The 17,684-nt window shown below is 34.8% G+C and overlaps 1 protein-coding gene and 1 long non-coding RNA gene across 17 annotated transcripts in view; both read left to right on the top strand.

Moving 5' to 3' along the window:
• DMD (dystrophin) overlaps positions 1 to 17,684 on the top strand; it is a 1,135,802-nt gene that overhangs the window by 309,910 nt on the left and 808,208 nt on the right. The window lies entirely within an intron of this gene.
• Positions 1 to 17,684, top strand: part of LOC121470894 (uncharacterized) — a 69,869-nt gene that overhangs the window by 24,601 nt on the left and 27,584 nt on the right. The window contains exon 2 of the long non-coding RNA XR_005982172.2: positions 24 to 17,684. This exon is cut by the window's right edge and continues 27,584 nt beyond it. This is a non-coding gene — a long non-coding RNA (uncharacterized lncRNA). The remainder of the gene's footprint in view (positions 1 to 23) is intronic.

The raw sequence follows: 17,684 nt of genomic DNA, 5'->3' as shown, positions 1-17,684 counted from the left end.
CCAAATATTCACTAGGCAGTGAGCAGTGAAGTTCTCAGATTATTTTCAATTTATTCCTATTAAATAATTTGTATTTCTGTCTTCTTTATAATAATTATGGTTGTCACGGAGCTATCTCTACATTTCCTTTTGCACATCATGCTTTGCCATTGGACTTCCAATAGCATGCAGGAAGCTACAAAGCTTTTGTTGATGTTCCCTATTGAAATGCAACTTGTAGTGAGAATTCTATGAAAAAGGAGCAGGTTCCTAACTGAAAACTAAAACTGCTGTATCCTCTCTGGAATAGGGATAAGAAAGAGAAAGGCAGGTTGTGGTTTTTGTCAGGTGCACTGTGAAGGATGGGAATGCAGCTGCTTTCTGCATGGGGTTCAGAATGAACATAGTAGGGCAGAGTTAGCAGCTCAGCGAATTAGGTGGCAACTCAACACTGCTTGCTGCTTGTAACCATCATTAAAATGCTTGCACACACAGTCATCTGGCTGGACTGCCTCACTTAGCTAACCAACAGCTTGTTTATGAGGACAGAAAATGATAAGGGGAATAGAAAATTGGCCAAAAAAAAAAAAAAAAAGGCAGGAAAGTTGTGTCTGTAGTGCAGTGTTGAAAAAAAGTGGACAAAAGGACTCCATAGCTAGAAAAACTATAGAACTTATTTTTATGGAATTGATAGTTATGGAAATCTATGAACAGAATGTTCCTCCAGATAGAGTGCTTTTACTGTTTTAGTACCTGAAATAATAGAGAATGGCTTTGCAAAAACTATGGTGGCAAAAAGATTTTTTTCCAGGTACAAAAGACATTTTCTTTTTTGTTTTGTTGCTGCTCTTTTTTTGTTGTTGTTGTTAATTTTCTTTTTTTTTTTTTTCTTTTTCACTAGCTGTTAGCTTGTGATAACAGCTCTCTACTGCTGCAAACTGTCAGTGTGTGCATATATCTTTTCTGTGCTTATGGTGAATCCAACTGTCATCTTAAAAAATAACTGTTTGTTTCTGTTAGTAAAAACGCTGGAGATGGACCAGAAGGTGCAGTAACAAAGGAAGTAAAAGGATTGGGATGCCAGCTGAAATACTGTTGAGGTAGACTGGGACTGGGATTTAGGGAGGAATTGTAAATTGACTGCACCAGATGTAGGAAATCTGAGTTGATAGCTCAGCAGATTGTGGCACAAAGATGTGAAGTCATCTCTTACCCACATAATGAAGAGACTGGGAAGATGGGTGAGGGAGAGGAGTTGAGGGAAGATACGTTGTTTGAGAAACTGATCCACTGAGAGGAAATTAACGCTGTAAGTTGGTGTCGCAGCACCCAAGGTAGCCTCTACCTAAGTGTGATGGGAAGTCTGTGAAAGTAAGCTTTGCTTTCAGAGTTAATGAAATTGGGGAAATGTTTTGGAGTGATCAGCTGGGATCTAGAGAATATACTAAAAGGTTGTTCCATGGTCAACAAAGTACCCAGAATTCATGTCCTCTGCTGGTACATCTTCTATAGCAGACTCCTTCCACTTCTGAAGTCAGCTTTTCAGGGATATGTCCTTTTGTTATCAGTGGCTTAATTCAGAGCCCATACCAGCTGGAGCATGGATTGATTTCCAGAAAACTTACATTTCTCTTAAGACTGGCTTTCAGTACTGACATTCAAAATTGCTATATGTTAATACAAATATTACTGTTTCTATTTGCTAAATTATTTGCTTCTATTTGCTAAATTATTTATGTTTTTTTTTTTTAACATTTTAGTATCCATGAAACTGTTTTGTCTTTTGTAAGATCTTTTTCTCTCCCTTTACCCTGCTGATGTGCCTTCCAGATGTGATTTCCACGTCCCTCTCAGCTGCAAGCTGACATCATCCCTTGATGTTCCTTGTTTGATGCCCATTCAAACATATTCCAGTGGAATGGAAGTTACCAGCAATGACAGTCAGATTTTGTTGCATTCTCATGCTGAATTCTGCTCATGATAAAGAATGGCCAATAAAGTGGGCCAATAAAGCACTTTCAGACTAATTCACTAACAGCTCTGCATGAAAGGATTAAATTTCCCATTTGAGAACTCAAGATGTCAAGTGTAGTCCACTGAAACAAAAAGACTACTCCAAAGAAATACAAAAATAGATGTATATAGAACACAATTTTTAAAAAAATTAAAGCTTTTTGGGACATAATCAGTCTTTAATAATATATTTTATTATCTCTTACATAAAATTTGAAAGAATAGTACAATACAATCAAAATTATTCAATTGTAGTTAAAAGTTAAGATTAATTCACAGTATAATAATGTTTTGAAATACTGTAGTTGGAACTAAATTTTTATTTTTCTCTTTTGAGTGGGCTAACGAAAAACTGACCCAATTCTTTAAGAACTTGATGTCAAGAGAAGTACCTGCTTTCCAGCTTGTTGACTAATTAATTAATTAATGTTCAATATGCTCTGCTCAGTTGCAGAGCAACTCAGCTCAAAACCTTGCAAAGACACTATAGCAGATAACATGGGAATAAGTTGAATAGTGATCAGCATGGGTTCCTGTTTTCACTTCTGTGGCCTTTATAAAGTCTGTATATTTTCTCTGGGTGTTCAGCACTTGTGGAGGGTTTAGCAGGTGTGTGGGTACAGTAAGATTTGTGGTCTTTCTGCCATTATCTCAGATATGACTTAGTGATTGTGACCAGATCTTTTTTAAGACTAAAAAAAAAAAAAAATGTTAGAAATACTAACTCACAATTCCAAGAAAAATACAATACTCAGGATACTCACCATAATTCTGAATTGTGAGACCTCCTAAAAATATCAGAGAGTGTAAGGCTATAATACATTTTAGAGAGTGTACTATAATTCTGAGATTGCAAAGCTGGTTTCTTCTGCAACCTTGATATCTACTGAGTATTTTCTGAAAGCAACCCATTTAATTTAGCTTTTCACAAGGCATATTATATAATTTTAATCTTGAATATTATCATATTGATGTATTATGTTTGTTTTCCCATAAACAAAAATCGAACAGTAATAAATTGAGAGTGTGCTCCCCCTGCAGTCTTTTAACAATAAACTTTTTTTTTTATTAGACTTTTTTTTTAAACTGTGGAATTTGTAAATTTAGGGTTTTTGGAGTTTACAATATTAAACAGTGCAATAAACCTTTGAGCTGCACAGAGAGGTTTTTTGTGTGGAAATTAACTACTATAGAGTAGTTATGTAAAGTAATTATAGTTTCATATTAACAAGTGTTCATAAATTACATATATAACATAAGTCATCTGCAAGCTGAAGACTTAGGTGAGGTTTGAATGAAGAAGGGATGGTCAGCTTGGAATTAAACAAATGTGTTTTCTCCACTGCAGTGATGTCATGTAGCAGAGTGCACATGTAGCAGCTGGTACATAATCTGAATATCAAGTTTGTGAAGGTGTTAGACTGGTGTCACTGAGTGACCTGGAAACCAGATCATGCCTGGCACAACACAGTCTTAGGGTTCTGAAAAACACCTGCCATGTTCTGCTTGTGAGATCTTGTTCTTATGGGAAGGTGTAGCTCTGGGTCTTAGGAGTATTTTGATGTGCTGGTTAAAGAGCTATGATAGTTGATGAAAATAACATTAAAGTTATGGTAGTGTCTGCAAATGTAGTAGCTGAGATCTGAAAAACCTTCTAGCATCTCATATTTGAAAAGTTTAAAACTGAACCCCTGCTATTCTTGATAATGTTTACAAGAACAACAGAAAGTTGATATGAGTTTAGGTATCATACTTCCCCAATATACTTTTTGTAGATTAACATATGAGATGTAAATATTCACCAGCACGACCTCCAAAAGACAAATAAAATCCCTATACAGAACACAAACACTCATATATGTTTTCAAAGTGACTGTGAGATTACATATTTTACTGTTTTGACCTATAATGAGTCCTTAGACTATGATGAACTCACTTATAACATGTCTCAAAATGTAATCACAATACATGTGACAGTTTATTATTAATTACAGAGCTTTTTCTCACTAAATCTCATGTAACCATTGAAGAGTATATGCACTTCACTTTTAAGCACTGAGAAGTAAGCACCCCAAACAATCAGAAAATAGTTGTGTGTCAAAGCAATAATTTCTGCTTTTGAAGGTACACGAGGTCACAGGACAATATTTCATGTTTCATAGGTGTAACAGCAATTTCATACTCTTCTCCTACAAGCAGGGCCTGAATCTGAGCTCTGTTTCTACCAAAATATCCCCTGACAGCAGCAACAGATGGGAAGCAGTAAGTTACGTGATTCTAAGGCCAGATGGGAGAGAGATGTTCACTTCATGAGCATCATTAAAGGAATGGTTTGTTACTAGTTTGAAATAACTCTATTAAGACTTCTGGATAGCCCCCTATGTCTTTAAGTGAGACAGAATTCAGTGTCTTTGACCATTTTTTTTTTTTTTTTCTATTCCAAGAGGCTGTACCCGTCCTACTAAATTAGGTTCCCATTAAAAATCTGTGGTTTGCAAATGAAACCCAGCAAGTAGTAGACTAATAGGAATCTTATTGAAAAAAAAATTCAGTCACCAAGGTGAGCAGCTCTGGTGCTGACACAATCCATAGCAGAGCACCCTGGTGACTGCTCCACCTCCTGAGATGCCCTGGCATAATCATTATGAGGCTCTGTAAATGGAGGTGAGTGATTGCCAGGACAATGCTTCCTCTACCTTGGAGGTGTCATTGAGGTTAAGTCTGTCTATCCTGTGTCCAAACTGCTTCCGTAAAGGAAAAAGCAGGGGTACTTTTCATTGGAAATTCATTTCTGATGAGGTAGAGAGGATCCAAAATACAGACATTGCCTACTTTGTAGGGGAATCTGTTGCCTCTCTAGAGCTGGGATGCACATGAGAAGAAGAACAATCCCACCCTGGAACAGCTGTCATATTACTATCCATTATTGATGGTTCAGGTAGGCAGTGATAAAACTGCAACAAAAAGTCCAAGGGCAATCAAGAAACACTTCAGGTCTTTGTGATTACTAAGTAAAGGATCAGGGCACAAGAAATGTTTCCCTCTATCCTTTTAGGCACAGGGAATGAGGGAAGAAATAGCAGATCAATATCTGGCTCCAAGCCAGGTGTCAACAGCAGAATTTGGGATTTGTTATCATGTGTCAGTTTACACAACACTGAGCCTGTTGGCGACAGACGGGTACACCTGTTTCAAATGGGAAAAACGATCTTTGTGCAGAAATTAGCAGGACTCAGTTAAAGACCTTTAAATGGGTTTTGATGGGGAAAAGGATAAACCAGGCTCACGAGAGAAAAGCCTGGGAGCAGCACAACAATGTTTGTGGTGTGTACAAGTGAGGTGCTTTGATCTGCCATCTCTGTGGAGGTAAGGGATAGAGAGTCATCCAACAGCAGACATGGAAGGATTACCAATGTGTTTGAAACACATTTTGTGTGGAAAAGCCCAGAATGATCAAATGGGAATTTAGGCTTCTCCCCTAAAAAAGGGGCATATTTGCCAGAGTCTGCTGTTATAAGAGGAGGATCTAAGTTGGTTTAAATAATTTGAATTCAAACCAGCTGTAATACCTGAGATTATTCACTAAGGATTTTCAGGATACAAGGAAAACAAAGCAGGGTGTTATCAGTCAATAATGAGAGCTAAAACAGCAAAAAGGGCTCTCTAACCACATATTATGGTCTGATGAACTGGAGTAGGAAGCATTGCCTTTGTAGTACTGTCTTTGTATTATTGTTATTAGGAGTTTTCTCTGTATAAAGGACATAAGTTATAATCATTACAATGCTGACTAGCATTTTCATGAGCAGGAAATCACAAATTTGAAAAGAAACCATTATTATCCTTACTAAGATGTTTCTGTGAGTATTATGGAATAAAAGCAAAGTACTTGCTATTATTTTAGTAATGGTTGGGAAAAGCAGTAAGTTATGTGATTCTAGAGCCAAATAAATTAATGTGTGCAGAACAAGCTACACAGAAACCCTCTTTATAGAAAAGCTATGACAAAAGCTCTCCACTGTTGCAGGTTTTGGCGCATTTTTGCAACTCAGGTGCAGTTGGTGTCATTCTTAAAGGCTTTTTGCAAACCATGGCTGAAGAGAACAAAAATTAAATGCATCAATATTATGACTCTTTACAACACACAAGAATATCCCGAAGGGCCAATCTTTACCTTGTGATAAACAACTTTCTCTACAATTGAAATAAATATCTTCTGTTGTAACCAGTAGTGGCCTTTTTCATGTTGACTAAAGCAGTTGAATTCCAAAACTGAATTACTTAACTGTAAAAGTTTTCCATTGTAATAATATTAAGGATTTATCCACTCTAGTCAACATTCTTGCAGGCTTTAAAATATTTTTACAGCATTTGGATAATTTTTTATTATGTAAACTTGCTGCAAGTTGTATTATTTCAAAATATTCTTTTTTTTTTAAATCTACAGTTCAAGCTTTTATTAATTTTTTTCTTGCATTTTAATTGAATCTACAGTAAGCAGCAGTGGTTAGATGTTTGAGCTCTCAGTTTCAGTTTTCTCCATTTTCATTATGTCAAAATGATTTCCATTTCACAAGACTTTGCTTCCTCTCTACATGTGTAAAACTTTTAAGTCAACAATTTTGACAGAAGTACTCTGTCTGTAAGTAAAAATAAAAACATGACCCAGGCAAGGACTCATGACCCAGGGATCTTTATTTAGCCTGGACAGAGTTTTATCAGCCATACACTGCAGAAAAGAGCTTGATAATAGAATGTGATAAGCTTGATGTTAAGAAATCCATATTGAATAGGAAATATTGTTGGAAATTAATTTCTAACATCAATCTCTTTAGGCCCATGGTGTGTAATTTTCTTTCCTATTTCCCAGAAATTGATACAAATTTATGTTATGTTCTGCTAGAAAGCTTAAAGCTTAAGAGGGATATAGGGATACAATTGCTCTTCTAATTTAGTTCTACTTTTTTTTTTTTTCTTTTTCTCCTTCATTTTTTTCCCCTGTGTTCTCTTATTCAAGTCTAGAATCAGAATAATTTAGGTTGGAGACTTCCTCTGGAGGTCAGCCTGTCCAACCTCCTGCTCACAGCAGAGCCTACCTCAAAGTTGGATCTAACTTCAAAGTTGGATCATGCTGCTTGGGGTCATAGCCATCAAAGTTTTGAATATACAAAGGATTTTAAATGGAATTTTCTTCTTTATTTTCCAAGGATGAGTTTTGATTTAGTTTAGAACAATACTTTTTATTTTATTATATTTTTATTTTAGTTTATTGTATTTTTGTGGAATTTTTTGTGAGTTTTGGATAGGTAATTTCTTAGCCAAGTATGCAAGAACATATAATTTTTTTTTTTTTATTCTATGGTTTATAGTGAAATCACCCTAGGCACAGGTTTGATTAGATTTATTTTGGTGACTCAAGTCAAACAAAAAATGTGGAAACAATAAGCTCCAGTTACTGCAACTGTGATCAGTTTTTATATAAAAGCTGGAAGTGGAATTATCTCTGCTTCAGCATATTGGACAGTATAATTTTAGCAGTCAGCTAAAATAGCAGCAAAAGGCCTTAAGTTGTAGTTTAAAGTTTCACAGAAAATGCATTTATTTATTTATAATTTGTTTAATGCCATGAAACAATTAATAAAATGCTGAGACTGAATAAAATTAATGAATCTGCTGAATATCAGCTGTGTTTTAAAGCAGAGGATGTGCTAATTTAATATCAAAACTAGTAATGAAAAAAGTTTAGTTTTGCCTTCCTCTTTTTCGAAACCACAGCATTTAACTAGTAGGTAGTTTAATGACAACTATAGGTATTAATTTAGCTTACTTATCATCATACAATATTTATTAATTTATTGAAGATAAAAGATTTCAACATTTAACTTAATTTCCCAATAAATATCACTGGCCTCTTAAAAGATAATCTATTTTTGTCTAATTATATTTTGAAATTTTTGTTTCTAATTGCAGGGATACATGTTGTCTCCTACACTTAGTTTTATAATTTTAAAAATCTATGAGTAAAACAGCTGATACTTAGCAAGAAGGACAAAGGATTTTTATGTCTTCACTATGTCATGATTGTCTTTAATACTGGGATTTCTGAGACTCCAGCATGTATTGCTGCCAAGATGTCTTTTTTTCTAAATACAGATAGCTCATGACCTTGCACTTTCACTGCAGTATCTGAGCATGTATTTCCATTCAACTACAAAACTATATGCTAAGCTTATGGATTTAGAATAAAGTCTAAAGATTCTTTCTTGACATCTTCACAATCTTGAATAGATTTATTCTCTGTATGTGATACACTTGCTCCTATTGTATTTTTGTTGCTATTCATCCTAAAAGTCTGGATAAAATTACATTGTCTAAAACATTGAATGCTCTCAAAATTGTTTTTAGGAATTCTTCTTCCTAGGGAGTTTTCATCTAATTTTTTTTTATCTGCTTTTTTTAGTCTGCGTGTTGAAGTCTAAGATTATTAAACTGGTTGATGTATCTATATGATAGTAACAAAAATTTGAGTGGTAAATAGAATTTATTTGAACTATTATAAAGATTTTTGGCATAGATTTCATTGTAAAAATAGACTGGTGATATAGGGGCTAGAAAAACTGACTAGAAGGTGAGTGGGAAACTAATATGGCTAGGCCTAAGTATTGAGATTAATGAAGGCTAACAAAGACTGTCTTTGAACCAAAGGCAAATGTTGAAAGAAGGTTTTATTTAGTTTCTCCAGTTTTTATCCTTAACATTTCATAATTTCTGATTAAAAGTATGAAAATAGTGTCTTGACCAATCTCATGCTGAATACGTCAGTATGTGAATTGATTACAGAAGTTTTGCCAATATTGTTTTGGAAGAAATATTTAGGCAGTCAGACAAACTACAATGCAAGTCTTGGATTGGGTTTGTTTGGGGTTTTTTTATTTTCTTCACAAAAACCATAGTAAATTTGGCTTGGTGTACTGAATATATGTGGAGTCATGTAGAAGTTCTAATAGTGTTCAGTATGTTTTTATTTTTACAGTCTCTCTAGAGATGTAAAATTTTCATACTTCCTTTTAGGCCCTTTCCTCCTGCTGAATAACTTGAGAAGTTTCTTGATGAGTAAATGACTTGAAAACCAAATTCTACTCTTTATTGAGGGAAAACTTCAGCATTTGTTTTCATGCCTTCATGTTTGAAAATTTTCTTGGGAGGCATAAGACCTATACTTGAAAATTCAAAATAATTACTTCTTTTTACTCCCTCCTTCATTGATTATTTATCTACAGCTTTTTGAAGAAATGTTTGAAAATCTGCAAGTGGCAGCAAATTAGAGCAAAATACCTGTCATTTCTGTTCTGTTGCAATAATTTAAATAATTGAATATTTGAGGTTATCCATGTAATAATCTTCTTTACCAAGGACAAAAGAGTCAATTTTCAAAGTAGCTCTAAATTATTATTCAACAGTTTTTCATTTGAAAAGTCCAGCATTATTTGGAGTAAGATCATAGGACACTAATATATTTCATAACAAAAGTATAGGTTATTGTGGTGAGGTAGTTACATGCTGTTTCATTAATGGTTTTTGTTCTGTGAAATTTGGTAAGCAACAGCTTGGGGTTTTTCTGAAGAGTTTCTTCAGCTTAACTGGAAATAAATGGTCACATAAAGCATAAATTTTTTTGATACATTTATGTCCTATGTCTGTTTTATCTCTGCGCTGCAAAATACATCCTTTAATACTTCCTGATAAAATTCAGAAGACATTGTAAGTCAATGGTAAATTGACTACAGAGGTAAATTTTTGCAAAATGGAAAGGAGTCATTTAAAGGTTTACAATGAGTCATTAAAATTGGCAGTAATTTTACTGGGAACCCTTGCTAGGAAATGCTAAAAAGTTGCATAGAGACATGTCTACATTTGAAGCAAGTAATGAGAGTAAAGCATAAACTGACCTATGCTTGAAATAAAACATTTCTAACAGAAAAATATGCATATTTGAGGTGTGAATGTATAAGGTTATTTGATAATTTATGTGCAACCAAAAGTCTGGTCAGAAGTAACATCCAATTAGTGCTTTACAAAAGAAATACATCTTCAGTTGCATTCGTAATAAGCAGTGCCTTAAAGTGAAGTCAGAAGAACAGATTTTATTCTGGGGAATGCCTATACATGAAAGAGCATAGATGTGGGTCTCCTGGACATTTAGATATATTTTTTTAAATTTCTAAATGAAAGTTTGTATTTTATGCCAAATGACTGTAAGTGTATAGATACACATAGTTGAGGATGTGATAACCAGGCACTACACAGCATCTGGGCCAACCGAGAATATGGGGAACAAAAATAAAATAACTGGATTTTTAGCAAATATTGACTCAGGAGTAGCTGTATGCGTATCTTAACTTTTATCCATTCATTACCTTAAGGGTGAAATAATTTCCATTGCATTCCCCTATAACACATTGTCAGTGTCTGTGCAATGCTGCAACAAATAAATAATTTTTATTAAAAATATGGTATATGCAATAAGTCTTTTCACTAAACAAGCAGACTAGGTTGATCTCCCTTGATTTTGTTTTCAAATTACTTTGAGATACAAACAAATTAGAGCAGTTTGAAATTCACTGTTCCCCAGTCAGCAGTAAAGAAAACAACACAAATTAAATTAACCTGATGATAGGGCTGAGTCTCGAGTTGAGATGGAATCAGTTTCAGTCAGTTTGGTCCCAGATAGCTTTCTTAGCATCCATAGTCACTTTTGAGGACTTTTAAAGGGTGTTTTCCAACAGGAATATCTGACTTGTATCTAATTACAAGTAATATGGAGTTCAAAGGAACACACTGTCAATTAGTGCTCAGTCTCAACAAGTGAGACTTTATTATCAACATCATTGTACACCTCCATTAAGGGCAGATGTTGCTTGCAATTGATTGGCAACTTTCCAATTACTTTGGTTTTGTTTGTGCCATGAAAATGTTTCATTCCACTCAAAAGAACTTCAGCTTCTCTAAAGCTGCTCTAAGAAGAAAATGATTCTTGTTTGAGGACGATAAAAGAATACTCTGACTCAGATGTGTGTCAAAGTATGTGTGATGACTTCTATGGTTCTGATCACTATTTAAATATTAATGGCTTATAGGAAATCTGTATGTTTTAAACAAAAAAGATATAAAACCAATGTGTTTTGTTTTTGCATGCCTCTGCACTCCAGTGTAGAATGGCACAGTTTTCAGGCTAAGGATGTGAGCTCCTAGTGGCTATTGGCATAAATGAGGGACAGCTCAATCCCTTACCCTTTATTTCATCTTACTTTTCTATTTGTAGCATGACCATTTCTTTTCATGTTTCTTTGCTTTCCAGGCATAGTTTCTAGAACCCTTTTTAAGCAGAATTCAGACAGCTAAATGCCAGGGATGTAGGAGGTAAACATTTCACAGGAAATTAACATAAAGTAATCCGTGATTAGGCTGACAAAAATGGGGATAAATAGCACTGGAATTATTTTTAGAGGTGTTTTTTTTGTTTACTTGGGTTTTGGTTTTTGGGGGTTTTTTTTTAAATTGATTACCTAAGTAGGATTAATAGTGAGGTGTCAGCTTAAAATAATAATTTTTTACTGGTATATGTAAAGACCCAGGCAACCAATCTGCAGATATATATTTCAAAAAGAGTTAGAGGTACATATTTGAGTATTATCTATATAATATTTTGTGTTTAAATGAATAAGTGTGCAGATTACTTTATTTCCATTTCATACATCTACTTTACCTAATTATTTCAAGGTGTGGTCACTGGTAACCTCACGCGATTTAAAAAAGATTGTAATATTTTGTGTTTTCTTTGCAAAAATACAGCATCAAAAAAAGGAAAAAAAAATCCTGTCTTATAGTACTGAGCTTTCCATAGAATCTCTAGTTTATTGTAGTTTAGTAGAATAAGATATTACTTGCTGTGAATTTTTGTGGGAAGTCTCAGTAAAAATAAGATCTCTGATTTTACTCTATTGAGGAAATGTTGGAGTAAGATTTACTTCTTACACAAATTCTAGATAGAAGCAGTAACATTACATAATTATGGAACATGACCTTGTGATCTGAAGCAAAGACAGCTTTGTACTCCATCCATTCCCATAAATTTGTACAATTTATCTTATGAAGTAGGAAATAATTGAAAATAATGTGAATTGGAAATTGCACAGAGGCTGTCAGAACAAAGTCCATAAATTCTACCTAGCAACTTTTATCACCTCTCACTATGCTAAACATGGAAATTATAGCTTGCAACCTTTTCCAGTCTCAAAATAGCAATTTTCAGAAGTGATGGTGCCTTCTGTAATCTGTAGGCAGATGTTACAGAGTCAATGGGTTGCTGTTTCTCTGTGCAAGGAGTACACAGCTGATGTACTCTGCTTCACTGAAGAGGGGTGTCATTCCTAGAAAAAAAAAAAACATCAAAGGAGAACTTTTAGGGGATTTCAGCATTTATCAGTTATAATTTGACATGGCTATTTTGACTAATATATATTTCAAAGATTTTTTATGCTACTGTTCTGAAAAGTCAAAAGTAACAGTCTTTAAAACAGGTTTTCAGGCAGACAAGTTTTATTTCTTTTCCTTTTAGGAAATTAGTCATAAAGATGAAGGTATGACACCATCACTGCTTGCATCCAGAGCTGGATGTGGCATTGCAACAGAAATCTCCCCGCTAGACAACTGAGATAGCAACAGAGGTGAAAAAAGTGTAACTCATTAATATCTGTAATACTATAAAGATATCACAAGTACAGTAAACTTTCAATAGCTTGATGACTCTTGTTAGAGTTTAGTAAAATGGCTTACCAATTCAGATGTCAGGCTCCATCACTGACCAGGAGCTGGCTTCTTGGTGGGATTGCAGGAGTCCCTTATCTGTTTGTCTTTATTTTCTAGAAGACATTTGTATAGTTTGGGTGTCTTTGTCTATGGAGACTTTTTGTGTTCCAGGGGTCCATATGAAAGATTTTCTTTTGGATTTTTCTTCTTTGGTTTTTCAGTTTTCACATCATTGGGTGTAACCTTGGTGCTTTTGAAGAGTCAAGGAAAGGTTATACATAAACCAGAGGTGTAGACATAAATTTGGATACACATAATAAAGTAGAATAAAATTTGCAGTAACACTGAAATACTTCCCTGAAGCAATGGAATTCTCTGCTTCCTCCTGAGACTTCTCTCATTACATTATACCAATGCATACATGCATGTACATATACTCAGACATATTTATAGCAATTTCTGGTTTATTTGTGTTGTTACTTCTGTGCTTAATATGTGTATAATCAGCGTGGATCTATTGAATACTGGTTTAGTTCAGAGTAATGACCACAGGATTTGACATCAGAGGTCATAAATCAAGCACTATCACCTTACACTTCTGGCAACCACTATATTCTGAGTTAGTGCTCTGGATGCATCACTATCCCATGTAGAGAAAAGGCTGGGACAGAAACCCCCCAGGTGTACACACATTGTGCTTTGAAAGTTTATTTCACTTACTGCAGTGTACAAATTTTAATACTGTATCATGTGATTGCTGAGAAATCTTTTAAATTGCTTTTTTGATGGAAGTATTCATTTAGCCTCAACCTTGGAAATGTGGCTGCTTGCTCTGAGGTCATTGTGCCACTGAGGTGGAGGTCAGGAGCTTCTCACGTGCGATGTGTTGCCAGGCTACAGCCTCAGTTATTGCTCAAGTATTTGCAGCATTTAATTTGTAATATTGTTGCTAAGGCAACTAGCTTATTACAAATTTCTGTTTGCATTTCTAGACGGAAGGAGCTGATAATTTGCATTTCTTAGACTCTCAGCCCTGTTCCAGAACTGTCTTTAGGTTTGCTAGATCTTTTTTAAATGCTAAGTTTAACTGACATCTGTAAGGTTTTTTCACTGTACTTGAGCTCTCTTCTGACCTCTTTTGTGAGACCCTATCAAGCTTTCCTTTACATTATTTTTTGATCATGCAGGAGAAATCTACACATTGTATTCTTTTGAAATTGATGGAAAAGCTTCAAGGTGTTTTGTGTGAACTTATTTTATCCAGTTACAAGTTTTCTGTCTCTGTCTTACTGTTCCAAACTTGAGTCATTTTTATTATGAACCTTGTGCAGCCTGGCCTGTTACAAATTCACTAATGTTATATTTTGTGTGAACAATCTCCAGACATATACAGCAATGATTTTGATTGACTGTTCCTTACTGCAGTTCGTGATTACTTGCAGAAAGTCACTCTTGATAGAATTAGATACTTTATCTACTCATTCTTCCTCAGTTGTTCCCTGAGTTGCAATAACATCACAACTGACAGCAAAATTAATATCTTTCCTCGTCAACAGAGATGCCTCTTTCCTCATGCTTTGTCTTCCAGAGTTCACACAAGCTACTTTACATTTTATGTTGGTTTTTATTTGTGCAATTTGCTTTGTCATCACCGCAGAATTCTCAAGTTCTTCTTTCCTGGAACAAGGAAAACAGTAATTACTTTGCCTTTTAAGCATGAATTCCATCCATTTGTTGTCAAATATTGTACTATTAGATTCTGGAAACATGAGTAGTAATTAGCTCCACAGTTCCCTTCCACTTATATCAACATTAGACCAAATGGATAATAATATAATAAATATATAATGACCGTGGAAAGGATTTTTTTAAATTAATTACTTTATATTGGAATTGCAAACAGATGTCTAGCAATAATAGAGTGTTGTCATGGCAGTCCTAAGATACCACAAATGTTTCCCACCTGTATTTCAGTATTTGTTAAATTAGTTTTTCCTTTGAAGAGCATTAGTATTTACAGAGGAATAAGTGCAAGGCCTTTGCAGACTTGCTACTTTCCTACTTAATATGACTTTTGTGTATAGTATTTGTGAACCAGATAATTTGATGCAGTGAACCAGCCTTAATGCTTCCTATTTTATGAAACTTTAAGACATTTAATGAAACTTAATTTTCATTAATACACAAAAATTACTAAATTTTATAAACAGGATGGGAAAGTTAATTTGCAATTCTTCAGGACTATAACTGAATGAATTTACTACGAGTTCTGCAAACTAATGGAAGATACAACAAGGTGGTTGTCAGATAAAGGTTGCACTAATGAATAACAAGATTTTTCAAATTATCTAGGAATCTTATTAATAAAACAGACTGTCATAAAGTATTTAGGAGGTTCCCCTTAGGGGGAAAATGAAATGGCAGCTTTCTCTGGAGAATGTTAAAAGAGGAACCAGCTTACTTTCATTTTAAGACCTCTGCCAGTGTTTTAGGCAGGCTTAAAGACCTTTCTGGTGAAGCACAGAGTAAATGCACAGGATGAAACAGCTCCTACAGTGTATTTGTCCATCATTCCTTAATATGACCTGGAGGAGGCAGTAGAAGGAATGCATGACTCCACTTTTATTTCCTCTTTGACAGTATTTACTCATATATGTTACCAGTCTTTCCATTGTCCTTGTGCACACAATAGTGGAAACAGAATTGTTGTGGTTTAACCTCAGCCAACTGCTAGATACCACATAGCCACTGGTTCATACCTGCTCTCCCTGGGTGAAATGGGGAGAAGAATCATAAAAAATAAAGGTAAAGGTGAAGGTTGAGATAAGAACAGTTCAATATTTGAAAAAAAATTAAATTTAATAGTAGTAGTTGTAATAAAAATAATGATTATGAAAAATTATTGCTATTAAAATAATAATAGTGATAATGCTAATAAGAAATAAAGCAAAAGGGGAGAGAGAGAATGAGATTGAGAGAGATGAAGCTCAAGAAAGACAAGTGATGCACAATACCCATCTGTCTCCAAGCAGTGATCTGCCTCTTCCTATCATCTCCCCCCAGCTTATATATGGGGCATTGTGTTCTGTGGTATGGAATATCCCTTTGGGCAGTCTGGGTCAGCTGTCCTGGTTAAGCTCCCTCCTACTTTATCTCCTTGTACACAGCTCAGTGGTAGAACATAGGAAATTGAAAAGTCCTACTTAGCAATAACTAAAACATCAGTATGTTGTCAACATTATTCTCATCTTAAATCCAAAACGTTCGTGCTCAGAGAGGAAGAACCGTGTTGTACCACCTGTGCTTTGTGTTTGCAGGAGTGTTAGCTGTGTGTGTGTGCTGGAAAAAGTTCTGCTCTTTGTCTTATCAGATCTGGGTGCCAGCTACATGAAAACTCATGGGCATGTGTATGTGTTCATCCCCGTGCCTATCAAGAATGTGTATTCACACATTCTGAAACTGGGAATAGAAAACAACCACTCCTGGGATTTGGAGTCTTACCTCTTACAGTCTTAGGTCTTTCTAGCCTCCCCAGGAGAAAGGGAAAAGTGATTTTGGATGGTGTTGATAATAGGAGAGAAAAGAAGTGGTATTGTTTTATATATGCTTTTATGGTAATGGCCTGTTTCTTAAGGAAAGTTTATCTGGCTTTGAAGGCCATTATTTGGATGCAAAATGCCATTTTAGTTGCAATGTCTTAATTTCTAGTAAGTGGATAGTGTTTATTCCTTAAAACACCCTATTAAAAAAAATATTTAATGATCTACAATTCTGAAAAACATCACAGAAGTAAATAAAGCTCCAATAATTTTCTAGAAATACAAGACAGCTGATGCATGTGGGCTGGAAAGAACAGAAATTTTGTCCAAGTTAATGATATAAAATGGTCAAAACATTTTCTAAAACCATCCAATTATTTCTTCAGTACCTCCTGTCTACCCATTCATTTGTTATTTCAGTAGCAAAGGGGCTTTTTTCTCTATTTCTGAAATTCTCTAATAATATCAGAATAAAGACTTGACAAACTATAAGGAACATATGTTTTAGTTTTAATTAACTATTAGCCATAAAACAAGTGGTATAACTTCTTGGAATAACTAATGATTTAATGTACATTTTTCCCTGGACCTTAAAAATTTGCATTATGTCCTTCAAATTATATATTATCATAAGTATAATAAGAAGCCATTTAACTTTTTAGAATTTAGAATTAACTTTAGAATGAAGCTTTTCTTGATATTCCATGTGGAAAGCTGTAGTATTTGGTAAAAGAGAATTGGCTTTAGAAGATAAAGTAAATTAATTAGCAGTAGGACAGCTAACACATATCTGAAAATGCTTATTAAATAATTGTCCACATGTTTGAACTTTCCTAAAAATAACATCTGTATTTCTGAAATATATTTCAGTTGTGGCTAGACATTGGCTAGTTTATTTTGTTTTTTATTATTTCCAGTGATTATTCAATTCCAGTAGTGCCTGTAGTTGACAAAATAAGGGCAACATGAATTCATCACTTATATATGTTTTATTTTTTAATTTTTAAATGTTTTTTTAGTTTTGCAATATAATTGAGGTAAAAATGTTCCCTGGCAGTCAGAAGGGTCAAGCATGTCCTGGGGGGCATCAGGCCCAGCATCCTCAGCTGGGCAAGGGAGGGGATTGTCCTGCTCTGCTCTGCCCTGGGGCGGCCTCACCTCCAGTGCTGGGGGAAGTTTTGGGTGACAGGATACAAAAAAGACACTAAACTGTTAAAGAACATCCAGAGGAGAGCAACAAAGATGGAGAAGGGCCATGAAGGGAAGACATGTGAGGAGGGGCTGAGGGCACTTGGTCTGTTCAGCCTGGAGGAGACTGAGGGGAGACCTCACTGCAGTCACAAT

The sequence above is a fragment of the Taeniopygia guttata genome, chromosome 1 (genome assembly GCF_048771995.1).
Source record: "Taeniopygia guttata chromosome 1, bTaeGut7.mat, whole genome shotgun sequence".
NCBI lineage: Eukaryota > Metazoa > Chordata > Aves > Passeriformes > Estrildidae > Taeniopygia > Taeniopygia guttata.
The sequence above is the reverse complement of the archived record's forward strand: the minus strand, read 5'-3'. Positions and strand labels throughout refer to the sequence as shown.